A 17,150-nucleotide genomic window follows, 5' to 3' on the forward strand; every position below is an offset into this window, starting at 1 on the left:
ATATTATTGAATAGAAGTGACAAGAGCAGATATCCGTGTCCTATTCCTCATCTTAAGTGGGAAACGTTCTCAGTTTTTCCCCAATAAGTATGTTAGCTGTGAGTTTTTCATAGGTATCTTTTATCAGACTGAGAAACTTTATATATTTCTAGTTTGTTGAATGTTTGTATCACAAAAGGTATAAATGCTCTCTGTCCACTGAAGTGATCATATCATTTTTGCCCTTTTTTTTTTTTTAAATTTTTTATGTTTTATTTATTTCTAGGAGAGAGAGAGAGACAGCGTGAGCAGGGGAGGGTCAGAGAGAGAGGGAGTCACAGACTGAAACAGGCTCCAGGCTCCGAGCTGGCAGTCAGCACAGAGCCCCACGCGGGGCTCGAACCCACGAACCGCGAGTACATGACCTAAGCGAAAGTCGGACGCTTAACCGACTAAGCCACCCAGGCGCCCCTGCCCTTTTTTTTTTTCATTAAAATGGTTTCCCACATTGATTACTTTTTGAATGTTATAGTAACCTTGCATTCCTGAGATAAATCTCACTTGGCCATGGTGCATAATCCTCTGTTTGTGTTTTTTAAATTTTATGTGCTAGTACTATGTTGAAGATTTTCATGTTTATTTTGATAAAGAATATTAGTCTGTAGTTTTCTTATATTTGTTTGATTTTGGTATCAGGACAGTACTATAATTATAGTTTTATATATTCACAGTAAGCACTTAGGAGATAAAAATTAAATTTCACCTAAAATATTAAAATACATAAAATTTTTAATAATATGAAAGAAATAGGCATAGAAGAATTTGACACTAAAACTACAAAATATTGCTGAGAAATATTAAAGAAGACCTATGTAAATGGGGAAAGAATGTCTGTATGCTTATGGATTGGAAGGCTCACTATTGATGATATTCAATTCTTCCCAAGTTGATGCTTAGATTCAACATATTCCCAATGACAACCCCACTAAGCTGATTATTTTTAGAAACTGGCAAGCCAATTCTAAAATGTATGTAAAATTTGGGGCGCCTGGGTGGCTCAGTCAGTTAAGCATCCGACTTTGGTTCAGGTCATGATCTCACAGTCCGTGGGTTTGAGACCTGCATTGGGCTCTGTGCTGACAGCTCAGAGCCTGGACCCTGCTTCAGATTCTATGTCTCCCTCTCTCTTCCTCTCCTCCACTCGCTCTCTGGCTCTGTGTCTCAAAATAAAATAAAGGCATTAAAAATTTTTTAAAAATGTATGTAAAATTTCAGAACTAGGATATTGAAACCAATATTGTAAAAGAAGAAAGAGATGGAAAGCGTACACCATCTGCCTTGAAAACTTACTATAAAGCTACCATAATAGTGTGGTACTAGCATAAAGAGCAACAAAGTAAATGGAAGAGAAAAGAAAGCTCAGAAATAGATGCACACTTACATGGTCACTTGATTTCTGAGAATAACACAAAGGCATTCATTCCATTAGCAAAAGGAAAGTCATGTCAACAAACAAGGCTAGAAGAATTTAATATCATATGCAGGAAATAATAAGCCCAACCCTGACCTCACATTATACACGAGTTAATTCAATACAGATCATAAATCTAAATATAAAACTATAAAGTTCTTTAAAGAAGCCATAGAATTTTTTTTTGCCTTGGGGATAAAATTATTTTAGGATACAAGGAACAGCATTCATAAAAGAAAAGCACTAATATTACAACCCCTCCTCCCAAATTAAAACTTTTGCTCATCAAAAGACATCACTAAGAGAATGAATAGGCAAGGTATAGAGTGCCATTAAGAAATTACTACAAAGCACATTTCTCAAAAATACAAACAACCCAATATAGACATGGGAAAATAATAAACATTTTATAAAGATATCTATGAATGGCCAGTAAGCATATAAAGAAGGTTTCCACATATGAGTCATCATGTAAAACACATATAAGATAACAAGGTAATACCACTAAAAACTCACCGGAGTGGTTAAAATTCAAAAGACTGACAATACCAAATATTGCTGAGGATGTGGAACAACCAAAATTATCATTTATTGTTTGTGGGGATGTAAAATGGCACAAGTACATTGGACGAAGACCTGGACATTTCTTATAAAACTGAATATGTACTTACTATGACTTAAAATTCCACTCTTAGATATGGATCTAATAGAAATGAAAGCCTGTGTTTACAAAAAGACTCATTCAAGAATGTTCATAATACCTTCATTTATAACAGCCAAACCTGGAAAGAGCACAGGTGTCCATCCATAAAAGAATTGATAAACGGGGGTATATTTATATAATACAACATCACTCAGTGGGAAATAGAAATGCGCTCCTGATAAACTCAGGAACAGAGTAATCTCAAAAATATTATACTGTGTGAAAGAAACCTGACACAAAAGAGTATGTAGTGTATGACTCTGTTGAAATGAAGTTCTAGAACTAGAAGTGATTTACTCTGGGTGGCTGAAGAGGGCTGGAGGTTTGCTGGGAAGGGCTGTGAGGGAATTTTCTGAGGTGATACAGATTTGAGTAGCACAAATGTAAACATTGTCAGAACTCATGGAAATGTAAATTTAAGATCTATGCATTTTATGGAAATACACATTTTACCTAAAAAAAGAATTATAAAACATGAACTTTGAATTCTAGTAATGCTATATAAGCCAAAGTATTGAGCAGGGGGTGGGGGTGGGGAATGATAGTGATGTCTACAACTTACTTTAAAATAAGTCCAAAAATAAGATGGGGGATTCATGGATGGACAGAGGGATGCAGTGATAGTGGTAGATATATGAATGTTCACTGTAAATTTCTTTCAACTTTTCTGTATGGTTAAACATTTTCATAGTAAAATGTTGCCCAAAAAATCCTCAAAAATGGAGCCTTTCACAATAATAAATGAATTAAAAAATCAAAAGAAGAAAGAAATCCCAAGTTTGTGAGATACCAGCCATGCGAATTCGACAAGGTATTTAAATAGTCTAAATCTAAATTTCCTTATTTATAAAATGTAAATGATAAATAATCTAAATAGTACCTTCTATACAGGACTGTTAAAGGACTATACTTGATATATGTAAAAAATGGTTCCTGGTATAAAGAAGCACTGAGTAAATGTTTTAGGTACTATTTTTAGAGAGCATGGAGTGTCTGTGGCCATAAACCCACAAAAATAAAATGTCTCAGAAACAGAACAGGAGGACAACGTTTGCACATTTTGTGAAAGCAATTGGTAGACTTGTTGCGTAGATGCCATCAGATTCCCTGTGATTATTTTCCTGTGCATGAATGTCATTTATTAGGACCTCAAAGTGAATGAGCTGGAAGAAAGGAAATACTATATTTTTGAAAACCCATAAAGCATATTTTTAGAAATGGTATTTCCTTGACTTTCATTCCAGGAAAACGCTAACACACGGCATGGAGCATGCTGGGCCCAGAAAAGAAAGCCTGCCAGATGCCACGGCAATAAATAGAGTGAGTCCTTGGAGAGGAAGCGTAAAACGAGAACATGTAGCATTATGTCTCTCGAACCCTTCCCATCTGGTATTTGGCCCACTGAAGTCCAGGGGTTTTGGGAAATTCACCCTCGTAGGCCACCTTTAATTAATTTTCTTATTGATTTATTCAGCAAACATTTAAGTCACAGCCTACTTTGGGCAAAGTCTGTGCCTTGCCTTCCAGGACTTAACAAAAATGAAGCTGGGTTAGGTAATCTTAGGAAAAAAAGTCCTAGGTGCAGTAAAATAAGAGAATAGTACTGTCTGTACCTGCCAAGTCCTTTTTCAACATTTCACTTTAAAAGTGCAATTTTAGCATTTTTAATCACTAGATTAACTACTGCATATTTTCATAAATGACAGAAATTCTCAGACAGGAAAGACGGTAGCAGAGAGTATGTGGGTTATATCTTACTTTGCTGAGAAGTATGTAAGTAAAATTATATTTTTATAAATATTTTCTATAGTGTTTATAAATATTTTATAAATGGATATTGTAAATGCAAGTGGAATTTCTTATGTAATATCTTTTATTAAATTGCAATTTAGTAATGTATCTAACAAGAAAAATGACCTCTAGAATACTGAAAGTTGTTTCATTTTATGACTGCTGTTTTTTGAGTTGTCAAATATATATACTTATGATAATTCCAAGAAACTGTGATTAATCGATTTTTACCCAGGACTTTAAAACAACAAAAGAAATCCTTTTAAATTAAAGGAAAAGTACATTCCATTCCCTTAACTCATCTTTATTTTGGGATTACACTTTCTCCGCGAAAATTTAGGACAGATTTCTAACAGTGATGGCATTGTTCAGTAAATAGCATTCCTTTGTGTGTGTGTGAAACATTTCAACTGAATAAAAATGGTCTCAGACTTTTTAATCTGGAAAACTTTTGCCTATAGTATTTATTCAAATGTTGTCCATATTTTCAGGAAAGAACTTAGAAAAATGTCTTTCTCATAAAAATATGTCGTTCCCTTGTGTCTATTTAAAAAGGAACTCCCTCTCCTACCTCCAGTGCTCATGAGCACACACACAAACCCTGTGCTATCAATAGAAGCTAAAGATAAAACTAAAGAAACACTGGCTGCATGCCAAATTCTGGGATAATAAGGGAAGAGAAAGCTGGTAGGCAATCACCTCTCCCAGCCCTTATCTTTTTCTCCCACTTATCTCTCTGGGCTGGGGGGCTGCAATGTCCATACTCTATGACCTCTTTCTTGACTGGAGACACAAGCTGTGTGAGTCAGGCGCCCTGTACTTTAATGTCTTATTATTCCTTCCCTTGAGTGAAGCCTTACTGTTAAGGGGAAAGAAAATGCTACATGTAAACGAAAATAGTCACTTGTAAATCACTTTTCTGGGTTTCACCACTAATACACCTGCAATTTTAAAACACTCATTCAATTTAAATAGTAATAAATTTGTCAAAGAAGTCTATTGAGACCTATATTCAAATAAGTTTACCACTGACTTTATGTTAACCTACTGTTTTCTACACTAATACAAATTGCTTAGAATGGTCAAGGGCCAAACTCCTGTTAATTCCTCCCGGAGTGGATCATCTTGGAATAAAATTATTGGGGGGAAGTTAGGGATTCACGAAACAGGTTATATACATTTCTATAACTGTCCTTGAGATTAAACATTATGTGATTCTTTTCCGGTTCACCCAGATTAGGGAGCTTTCCCCACGTTAATTTTGTCTCTTTTACAAGCATCCTTGAAATTCTTTGTCCTTAATTATGTCTATATCTCAGGTGGTAAGAGCACACTTGAAACTCTTTTTTCTGGGTTCTAACACTTACTAGTTTTGTTTTCTGCCTAGACTTGTGAGCCAAATTTTGTCCTCAACACTTTTGGGAGTAATGCATTATTTCCCTTTACATTTTGCATAGTTGTTTACTGAGTAATCCAAATTTAGGTTTCAATTTACTCAAAATGAACTTGATGATCCTCTCATCTGAACCAAAACCCTGACAGTTTTTTACTGTTTTCCATTCCATTTCAAAAATTAATACTTTCTCAATCTATATTTAAAAAACTTGCAGTCCAACATCATGACCAACTGTCTTTCTGCCAAGCCACTGATGACCTTGCTATTTCTTTCCTTTCTTTCTTTCTTCTTTAAATTCTATGGACTCTAATTTAAAAGAAAAGGAAAATAAATATAAAGGGATGACAGTAGGCCCTGGATGCATTTCCTCATTTTCTTCTGCAGCTCCATCATTGTGGCTTGTATCAGAGCAGAGCTGTCCCACTCCTGAGAGAATGAGCCTGCAGAGGAAGGCATGGAAGGCTACAGATCTGGTGACAATTTCAGTCGTATCTCAGTTACAACTTAGAGGCACACAGATGGACAGAGCAGACATTTTACTTTCTAAAGTAAAATCTGCCAAAATAAAAGGATGTACGATTTATTGGAATTCCACCACACTTACTGACAAATATGCCCAATGAGAACCTGAGGCCATCTGCAGATCTATCATTAAAATGGGTACTGATAAAAAGCATAATTTAATGTTAGAAAATAGCATTAATGAGCTCATGTTGGGAATATCTGTACTATCAGAACAAGTTCTACTTAAAAATGTATGTGAGTTAAGATTGAAAGCATTTCCCTGCTGATTTCAGATATACAGGAATGTCCAAGTGTTATGATGATGCCTAGCAGAGTAGCTGTAAGTAATGTGAGCAAGAATTTCTGACAGAAACTCTATTTTCTGAAGACTTATATTCAGTTACAAAAGTCTGCTGAAAACTAAACTTGGCCCAAATCTTAGCTTAGCAGAACTCCATCAAATACTACAAAAAATAAAGATCAAAGGGGAAAAAAACCCCACAGACTTGACTTTCACAAAAGACCAGGGCATTGGTTGCAAGGGAGACCAAAGAAAATTCTCAATACTTATTAATCTTTTTATATAGAAAATTACATTTGGGAAGTGGTAAGATAATTTACAGTATAATAATTTCCAGCATCTTGAAGGGGATAAATAATTAAAAAGAGTGAGAATTGAACCCAGGAAAGGCTTTGTCAAGTCTAGAAATAATTGCTTTTACTCTTGAATTTTTCAAAGTTGCATTTTTTTTAGTGGTGTCAACTGGGTCAGCCCAAAGTCATATACAAAAATATGATTGACCAAAAAACAAACAAAGCTTTAATCTCTTAGAATAACAAAACAGAACAGAATATGAGAAGAGTATAAACTCTTATATGTACAGTTTTTAAATTTTTAAGGGAGTAGACACTTGTTTTATAGCCCTAAACAATCTGGGAACCTAAAACAGAGACTTTAATTCTAATAACTCTCAAAAATTGATGCTCTCTGTTAACTCTGAACTTTCATTTGTTTTTAGACCTCAGTTTTCAATCACAGGAGGTCGAAATATGCTGAAGTTAAGTGTTCTAGTAGATGAAGGATTATTACTAGGAAGGCTAAAATACCTCCAAGTCAAATGACCACATAACCTCTACAAATATTTATTACTGTAACCTCTACAAATATTTATTACCTTGTTTATTCATTCAACCATTCAACAAAGATTTATTTAGCCTGCACTAGGTAAAATACTCACAAAATAACCCTAAAATCTACTTTTAAAAGGTACAAGTATATATTCTTTTGAGGATTTTTGATAGTGCTCCTTTCTCGAAGGAACCAGACACTAAACAAACATTTTAACTTTACATCTTAAAACTGTTAACAGCATATCTAACTTTTTAAAAATCACACACATTTTTTTAATGCTGCTATGAAACCAAGAGACAAAAGAAAATGTTTGCTTGGTCCAATGGAAAAGAAAAGTCCTCCAAAACTAGCTGACCTCAGAAATGGTGGAGTGCAAAAACTGCGCAAATATACTTTAAAATCTCTCTCTCATGAACACCAGCTGAACCTCAGAGTCTAAGCGTGGGAAGTAATCCCTTTTTCCGTCTTGCATTCTCTGTCTTTGCTCTATATCTTTTGTCTTTTCTCACTGTTTGGACACATTTAATTGAGGAAGATGGAACTGGTGAAGCCACACTGAAAACTACCCATCGGAAAAATCAGGAAGGAATGATGAGGGCACATCTAACAGTAACAACAAAACAAAACAGAAAAGTTTGCTGACAAGAAAGAAGAAAAGGTTTTGTAGCATAATTTAAAGAACAAATACTTCCTGGTGTCTCTTCTCTGGAAGGCAGGATGCAGCAGCACCGCGTAGCAAACCGATATGCCTACCATGAATGATAAAATGGATGCAAGAAGATGGTTGCCCAGAAAAAAAAGAAGACTGGTAAATGTTCTGTTCTGAGAAGGGAGATGTACTTTATTGGGGAAACTACACAATAATTAACTACTAAGAATGAGCCAGATGTCCCTATATTAATAGATAATTAAAAAATAATAATAATGTTGAAGGGTGCTTGGGTGGCTGAGTTGGTTAAGCATTCCATTCTTGGTTTTGGCTCAGGTCATGATCTCATGGTCCGTGAGTTCAAGCCCCAAGTCCAGCTCTTCATTGATAGTGCAGAGCCTGATTGGGATTCTCTCCTCCCCCTTTCGCTGCCCCTTCCCCCCCCCCCCCACAGACACAGACACAGACACACACATACTCTCTCTCTCTCTCAAAATAAATATTAAAAAAATAAAAAAATAATGTTGAAGAAAAACAATTTGCAAAGGTATAAATTCACTATGCTCTCACCTAGGTAAACTTAAAAAAAATTATATATATATATATATATATATATATACAGATTTATATTAGTTATGGATATATATCTATACTTCCGTAAACAGTATATATAATATAATATGACATACTATAAATGGAATAATATACCGAAATCTTATTATAGTTAATATTTCCTCTGGGGATGGATGAATAGGAAGGATGGTGATTTTTTTTTTGCTTTAAAAAAAGAAATCCAAAGTAAATATGAGCCTATCAATATATTAAAATATGGGGGTGGATACATAGGCTTTTTTATTTTCTACAGACTTAAACTACTTCAGAATAAAAAATACAGTTTAAAAATTTTGTGGCTTAAAAGAAAGATGTTGTAGAAACTTAGGCTATTAGAATGAGCTATTCCAGTAAGTCCAATTTTCTTACTTTTGAGCCTAGAATATACAAGGCTGATTATTTTCCATCTTTAGCAAGAGGAACAATGGAGAGCTAATGTAGAAGAAAAGACTGTCCTTGATATGATAAGTCAGTGGCACTTTTGGCAAATGGATGATAATTTCCAGATGGAAGTGAATTATCTGAACATAATTATATTGAATCCTCTGCTTTAAAAGAGTGTTTCAATCATACGCTATCCATGTAAGTCACTCTTTTCTTCCTTATGGGGTATGAATGTGAGGTTTAAGGGATGGTTAATGGATGCCACATTCTCATTACTCCTAAAAATGTATAATTAGAGACTGGATTTTGGAATAATGCTTTGCACATTTAAAGTATTGATTAGCTGTTCAAGACCACAGTTGACTTTTGTTTTTGTTTTTTACCCCTCACAGAGACTTCCTTTTTTTAAATTTTTCGAAACTGCCATTAAGCATTTTCTAATGTAATTCCAAGGAGCTCATGGGTACTGAGGTACTCTAGCAGGACGGAAACTTACATTTTATTAACTTTGGATCATTTGCAATTCTTAGAATTAATAGCAAAGAGCCAGAGAGGTTTTTTGGTTTTTTTTGTTTTTGTTTTTGTTTTTGTTTTTGTTTTTGTTATAATCATCATGGTAAATAAGCCTGAAATGTTTCACTAGCGAGGCAGGAGTCACAAGATATATTGTTAAATATGAGGGCTGAAAATATATCACAGACACGAGTGGTATTACGCAGTACACATTTTCTTGAAAAAAGTAGTCTCCACACAGGAGGATTAGATATATACCCACAATAAGAGGGCATATTGACCTATAATTTTCAATATTACATCCTTGTATTTTTTATTATATGCAATTTTTCAGCTACTAGAGGAACATGGTCTCATAAAGCTAATATTTATTCTTCCATGTTTATAGAGCTAGTAGTGCATTTCAGGAAATGAGAAGCTGAGAAGTCAAATATAACTTGGTGTCTTGTGCACAAAAGAAGACAGAACAGGAAAATCACTGTGTTTAAAAAACCTGGCTCAGCAACTCAGTCATAAAGCTTTAAATAACTAAATAATATAAGGGAAGCCATAGATATTATTTGTCTCTTCATACATGTAAGCCTTTTTATAAATGACAAATCTTATCATGTAGGATTCCTCAGTTTACTAGAAAGCAAAGAGGTCTTTAGTCCAGTCCTTTTTTCATCTCTGTACTTACCACATGTATTTTGTAGAACTAAGTATAATCTATTCTAACAATCCAGATACTCCTACTTGGCATTGTATCTTTAGGTCGTGAATTCTTCTCATTTTGTTAATAAGTAACCTTTGTAAATTCAGTGATTTCTTAACATTAAATCAAAAAAGAAAAATAGGGGGCGCCTGGGTGGCTTAGTCGGTTAAGCGTCTGACTTTCGCTTAGGTCATGATCTCGCGGTTCGTGGGTTCGAGCCCCGCGTCGGGCTCTGTGCTGACTGCCAGCTCAGAGCCTGGAGCCTATTTCAGAGTCTGTGTCTCCCTCTCTCTCTGACCCTCCCCTGCTCACGCTGTCTCTCTCTCTCTCTCCTAGAAATAAATAAAAATATTTAAAAAAGAAAAAGAAAAATAGGAGTGAATGAGAATTTGCTTTTCTTTGGAAAGGTATCTGTATTTTGGTAAACGTCTCAAGAAATCAGAGCCTTAGCAAACCTTCTGTGGGAGAAGTTTTCCAAAGCTCTATTGGTTTTAATATTCTTTCAATTTACAACTTTCCTTGGGACCTTGGAAGGATCCAGAAGGATCAAAGTCATCAAGTCATTTCCTCATTCTCTGCTTGAAGAATGAAGTAGGGGCCACCAATAAGCAAGTGAAGGAGAAGAGAGAAAAGCTGGTGGCGGGTGGGGGAGGCAAGGGATTTTAGCTTGAAGAGAGAGAGTTTCAGCTGCAATCAAGAGCCCTTTAAGCTCCCCTAAAACTGATTCTCGAATTTCTGAGGAAGCCCATGACATAGAGCAGGGATTTGAAACTAGGGCTCATGGTGAAAAGGCAGTGAAGAAATATTCATTATTTACCTTTTTTCCATCTTCTCTTTTACTCCTTTCTCTCCCAGTGACTGAGCTAATACCTTTGTAAACATCAACCCTACTATTTCCTCTGGGTTCCAGGTCCTGTCTTTCCCCTAAATCCTCATAGCTGTCCTCTCTTTGCTATTTTCCTGCACTGAGTTTGGATACTACCTTTCCCATATCCATGTTCCTATATCAAACAATAGTGATCTCCTTTCTACACCAAACCAGAAATTCTGGTCTTCCAAAAGAGAATTCATAAATGCATGGTAGTGTGTTTCTGGACAGCTGAGAAATAAATGTAAGCACAGAGTAGAAGTATGATGGAGCGGGAAGAGAATGGCACCCAGTGTAAAAACTGGGTTTCTGGCCACAGCCCCACCCTTCACTCAATTCTGCCAGTTTTAGCATCCTCAATTCCAGCTGAGGAGTTCGTAGTCTGGGCTGTCCTGGTCGTCTTCAGGCAAATGTGAAGTAGCTCTGAATGTGGTTATCACAATGACTGGATGCTGAGGGAGTTCCTGGAAACCAGGGCTATTAACCGTTCTAGAACCCGTGGGACAATCTTGCATCATAAAGAACTGCCCCCCCCCACCTTGAAATGTCAATAATGGCTCCACTAAGAAACACTGATAGATGATTTTTAATGCTCCTTCAATCAGTCTGGACTCTTAAACTTAAGTGGAGTGTAGAGATCTTTAGAGACTCACAAAAGAACTGTGAGGATACGCAAATTTTCAGATAATACAATTTGATAGAAAAAATTCAACAAAATGGGTTCATTTCTCCTGAAGAGAAAAAGGATGACTTGATAACTGAAACTGTGATGACACAGGAGGGGCTCTGACCAGTAAATTCTCTGCCTCCACGGAAGAAGGAATGCACTGTCATGCTAGGAGCTTGGGGATTACCTTGGCCTTCATGACAACAAGATTTCTAAGAAAGCAAAATCTCTATTAGGTTTAAAAAGGAAAGTGGATACCTAGGTATGAAGGTTTGAAGACAAATAGATTCTCAGACAGCTCAGGTGGGATCTTGCTTATAGACGAGGGAAGAACGTTTAGGTAACTTCTGAAGTCCTCTCTAGCACCTCTGTTTCTATGGATACACTTATTAGGTTTCTATACACTATGATTTGCTACCAAATTGACAGACTGGAAAGTTAAAGATGGAGGCACAACTTCCCATCCCTCTCCTCCGATGCGTCCTGCGTGCCTAACTCTTCAAAGTGCGTCAGTCATGAGGCACAACAAAGAAGGGTGCAAAGGGAAAACTGGAATCTAGCCCAGCACTGCAGTGAAATCTACTTTGATTTCTCAGTAGAAATAAAAGAAATAAAAGAAAACCCACAGAAAAGGGCCATTAGAGGAGAAAACATTTGTCACCCTGGACAGAATAAAAGTCCAACCAAATGAAATAAATGCCTGTGGAAAAAGACGTGTCGTTCTAGGAAAAATACTATGTTCCTTCTCCCTTGCTCTTCATTGAGTTTTTGTCCACTCAATGTACCGGGCTTTACCCTCACCCCTGTTTATTTTTCCATCTATGAAAGATGCATGGATCGAATTCAGCCTTCGGGTAGGTCTTTGTCAGAAAGTACTTTCAAAATAAAAGTGTTTTACTTGGCACTATCTCAACAGCAAAAGATGTACTTTCAAAATAAAATGCTTGCTTTGCTAGCAAGTTTTTTGATCGAGTAAACAACAATATTGTTAGCAATTTTTCAAGCTGTTAATATACACATATTAAAAAACAACAACAACCCTGCTCTATCGTTATAAATCACAGGGTGAGATCCCTTGGTAGAGCTAAATGAAAACACCCTGGCCACTGAGGCTTTATAATTTAAAAGCTGTCATAATAATAATACTAGTTGATATTGACAAATGAGATTTTGATTTTTAATGCTTCGAAACAGAATTTATCTACAAGGTCTCTAACTAATTGATAGCACTTAACAAAATCTGATATATAGAGACATTCACTATAAATTTATTAAATCTATTCTATTAGAATTTATGAACCCAAAAATAAAATTTGTTGTAAGCCAACAGGGGGGATATTGTATTTCTAATATCCTTGTAATATTCTACAGAGTATACAATAGTAAGTATGAGAAGCAGCATATCAAATTTCTTTTCATTTTTATCTGTCTCCCAATGAAATCAAAGGATTACAAACTGTGCATAATCTACTTACAGAGTTCTTTTTACAATGGAGTAGGACTATTATCCATTTTTAAAATATCCCTCAAAATTAATATCTTCACTAAGAGAAATTTAAAAAAAAATTAACACAAACCTTAAGACCTCCAGCAGATCAGAAGACAAATATGTTCTCTGAGAAAGTAGTTGAAACAATGTATTCACAAGAGTCTTTTAAATAGAAGCTGTTCACAAAGGGAGTCCCACAGAAGACAGTGTGGCTTTGACATGCCAAGTGCTTCTGAAAGGAAAGAAAAAAGCATACTATTAGGAAGTATCCAAGTATCATTACTGCCAGTCCCAGCCATCATTGTCTGTATTAGCACCAATTACTATTATTAATACAATGGTATGAATTTCTGTAGCCTTGTGCCCCCCAAATCTTATTTGTAAATGGCAGGGTGGGACATCTCTCAGCTCTGTATCTAAAAACATTTAAAAATCAGGTGTGTGTTACTAACTCTACTTTTCTCGTTATCTAAGCAGGGTAGGATTGAAGAACCGTACACGGGGCATGAAGACAGGCGGCAACATTGGTATTTAAGGGATGCCTCCCAGCACATCAAGGGCCTGCATGTATATGGGCTCTTTAATTTGAACCACAGGCCTGCAGTTGGGAGAGAACTGGCTCCATTTTACAGATGAGAAAACTAATGCACAGACTCCTGATGTCGGGCTTAGAACCCAGGTCTGTAAAAGTCCAAAGGCTTCATGGCTGGCTCTTTCCCTCATTTCACTCTGTGGCCTATGTGATTTACAAAATATATTTTTGTAATTTTTTAATGTTTGTTTATTTTTCAGAGAGAGAGAGATAGAGTGCAAGTGGGTGAGGAACAGAGAGAAAGGGAGACACAGAATCCGAAGCAGGCTCCAGGCTCTGAGCTGTCAGCACAGAGCCTGACACGGGGCTGGAACTCGTGAACCATGAGATCATAACCTGAGCCAAAGTTGGAGGCCTAACCGACTGAGCCACCCAGCTGCCCCTAGAAAAAAGATATTTCACAAACAGAATTGACAAGAGAACAGAAAATACTGCAGTTTATTAAATTAATTCAAATATCACAAGTTAAGACATTTTCTTTCCTAATTTGTTTTAGTTTTATGTAGAGAACTGTCTTAATGGAGTCACAGGAAATCCAGACCCCCAGGTCTAAGCAGGGCAGCCTTTCTCCCATCTTTGCTCTTTATGCAAAGTGAGAAGACTCATCAGAAAGTCTGCAGCCCCCCTGCTAATGTGACGTTGCCAGTTTGTGTGTTGTGTTACATCAAGGATAGCAGCCCTGTCTTCTTCCTCTGGTGCCTCCGCATAACCCACTGTCCCTTCCCTGTAACAGTGAAAGAGAACACTGCCTTCCACTAAGGGAGTTCCTGCTACAGTTGGGAATGGAAGCCACGCCTTCTGTGGCATCTCTGAGTGGAATTCCTGTATCTCCTCAGGGCTCTGTCCATCTTAACGGCCGAAGGTGCCTGGGAGGGCTCAGCGGGGCACCGTCTAGGTTTCCATTCTCAGTTTTAGTCAAATGTCTATGTTTTTCCAGTAGCTCCAGTGCCAACAGAGAGCCCCTCAGCCTACCCTCCACCAGCTGTCCCAGCGCCCCCTCTTACAGGGTGTTTCAGGGTCATTGCCCACCAATAACCACTTCAAAATCTCCCTCAAGGTTCCAGCTTTTAATGCCACTGACTTCTGAGTATTGGGACTTTGAGCTCAAGTCCACACGGCATTTGGGGAGAAAAGCTTTGAGAACGATGGAGCAGGAAGCTCACTCGTAATTTAAGAAAAGTTTTTATTTTATTTTAGGCAACAAAAGCTTAAGTCATGAATAAAGACATAGGGGACAAAGCGATTGATAGTATTTCCAGAGTTCCGTAGGACTGGAGCCTGGGATTATTACATGGGGGAAAAAAGAACAGAGCCAAACAGAGCTAGTTTATCTTTGCATAAAAGAAGGAAGAAGAGCTTGACAAAGAGCAGGGAATAACAGTATTTGGACCATGGGATCTAATCTAAATGACAGGAATAAAAATAAATAGAAACTCTTAATACACTAGCATTCTGTTTTCTTTATATCACTCAGATGCAAACTTTAAGGTTCTAGGCCTAACCCTGCAGAATCTGTTTCCCATAAAATCCCAATGGCAATTTTCAAGTATTTACTCAGCCACTATTGATCGCTCATTTACATATGAGTCAATCAGTAAGTCAGAAAACCCCAGGAATATTGAAATGAGCAAGATAGTCCTCCTCTCAAGCCTGTTAACTTTCGTGGAGGGGGATATAAGTAGGATGTCAAAAATTACAAGAAGGGCATACTAATAAGTATTTGAAAGAATGGGGTCTGGACCAGACTACCTAAGGGTGTTCCTGTTTCATCACGTACTAGCTGTATGATAGGGGGGTGGGGGGTGGGGGTGGTGAGGGCGCAATGTATTTAACCCTTTACCCTCAGCTTTCTCATCTGCAAAATGCAGAAATGATGTACTTCCCATGCAGGGTGTTATGAGCATGAAGTAAGATAACCTATATAAAATGTTAGGCAAAATGACCGGCACATAGTAAGGACCCATCAAATGTCACAGAGAAGTAATACTACTGTGTTGCTAGATAACAGACCAGGATGACGTCAGTGAGGCAAAAAGTGCTCCAAAGCTTTAGTAAGTTGGAGATCCTCTTTGTAACGGATGAAGGGAATCAAGAAGGCTGTGGTGGGAAAGGTAGCATTCAAGATCAACCATAGCTAAACACACACAAATGATTAGGCTTTTAGAAAAATCCTCTGAAGATAATTGAAAAGCTAGAAAATGAGCTACTTTAGTGGAAAAAAACACAAGGCCATGAAATTAGACATTATTTCCCAGGATTTGGTGTGAAAGTAGGTATCTACCATAACAACACAGTGAGGGAATGTTACAAAGAAGAAAATATATGTATTGCTACTAAGAAAGATATAATATCTCACTGAATCCTGTTTTATTCAACTGTAATGCAAAATGACACTATGGCTTTTAATGGAACTTGGCAAGCTCTAGACACACCATTTTTAAACTTAGCTTTGAATTTAAATCATAGGGCTTGTGACTCAAATCTCCAATGTGACCTTTACAGGGTATTGTTCAAGAAAACATGTCTGTCACTGTGCAGCAGAACTATACACCCTTTTATTCTGGAAAGTATAATAAAAGATGTACTATATTGTTATAAGCACAGAGCCACAGAGTGGTTGTGACTTTGATTTTCTAGAAGCAGTGAAAACAAAGACTCTATTTGATTTTGCATCGTTCATTTAGAAATGTTGTCTTATCCCATTAATGAACATTCCTATTTCCCCCATACTCTGGACTTTATTCAATTCAAAAGAAGCTTAGCAGGAATCTCATCATTTATAGATTTAAAATGTAGTCCCTCTGAAGTCCCTTTTCAAGGGACCTACTGAGCCTTGGCTTACTAAGCCATGCTACTTTGTCCTTGTCAGACCCATATAATACCATACTAAACAGAAGTGCCGAAAGCACATAAGGCTTGAATTCTCCCACATCCTCCCTGCTTTCTGGCCCTGGGAAGTCTGCATGAGGAGAATGAACCTGCAAAATACCGGGAAGCATCCTTCCCTTTCCACTCTTCTTTATCCTTTCCACTGAATTAGAAAACCCCACCAACTCATCTTCCCATTCATCCAACTCATGACATTATACTTCATGCACTATCATAAGCTTCTTCTAGCTGGTTTTACTTCTTGTAGCTCATCCCGAAAACAATTAAAAGGTTAGTCATCCTCTCTGACTGATCTATGGTGGTGATAAATATCTGAAGAAAAAAAATGAATGAACTACATAAATGAAATAAAATCCAATTCTAATTAAGTATATCCACTACTGAAGAACCTACAATAGGTCCCTATATTTTCAAAGATCAGATCTAAGCTCCTCATTAAGAACAGATGTTACCACCATCCTCTCTAACTTTAAAACAGACTGTTTCTGACCTACACCCTTGGGTCAAATAGAAGTGGTTTGTTCATGATATTATAGGGAATCTCAACTAGAGGTGCATCACAATCATCCAAGTCTACTGAACTAGAATCAGCGGGTGAATGGTATCACCCTGGGCACTGTTAAAAATGCTCCACAGGTGACGCAGATGTATACCACTTGTTAACCTCTGCTCTGCCTTCTCTTCTGTGTATCAACCCACCTTTCACAGCACACTAGAAGCCTCACCTTCAGAGAATCTTTCTAGGCCACAACAATATTTCATCCCTCTTCTAACTTCTCATTATAGGGTTAAAATATTTTAAACTAGAGACGATTTT

At 36.9% G+C, this 17,150-nt stretch overlaps 1 protein-coding gene and 1 long non-coding RNA gene across 14 annotated transcripts in view; one reads left to right on the forward strand and one right to left on the reverse strand.

Annotated features, from left to right (window-relative positions):
- Nucleotides 1-17,150, reverse strand: part of ENOX1 (ecto-NOX disulfide-thiol exchanger 1) — a 545,438-nt gene that overhangs the window by 256,354 nt on the left and 271,934 nt on the right. For 11 of the 13 annotated variants that reach the window (XM_039251548.1, XM_039251538.1, XM_039251540.1 and 8 more), the window contains one exon: nucleotides 12,941-13,084. The gene's annotated coding sequence lies outside the window, so the exon portion shown is untranslated. Of the gene's footprint in view, nucleotides 1-11,621; nucleotides 11,674-12,940; nucleotides 13,085-17,150 lie in introns of those variants that run through there. The other 2 variants (XM_039251550.1, XM_039251546.1) reach the window with 2 other exon arrangements.
- On the forward strand, nucleotides 11,784-13,623 carry LOC120244809. The gene is made up of 2 exons (XR_005531646.1): nucleotides 11,784-12,217; nucleotides 13,330-13,623. It is a non-coding gene; the product is annotated as an uncharacterized LOC120244809 (long non-coding RNA).

The sequence above is a fragment of the Hyaena hyaena genome, unplaced genomic scaffold, assembly GCF_003009895.1.
Source record: "Hyaena hyaena isolate Hyena2069 unplaced genomic scaffold, ASM300989v1 scaffold_394, whole genome shotgun sequence".
Taxonomy (NCBI): domain Eukaryota; kingdom Metazoa; phylum Chordata; class Mammalia; order Carnivora; family Hyaenidae; genus Hyaena; species Hyaena hyaena.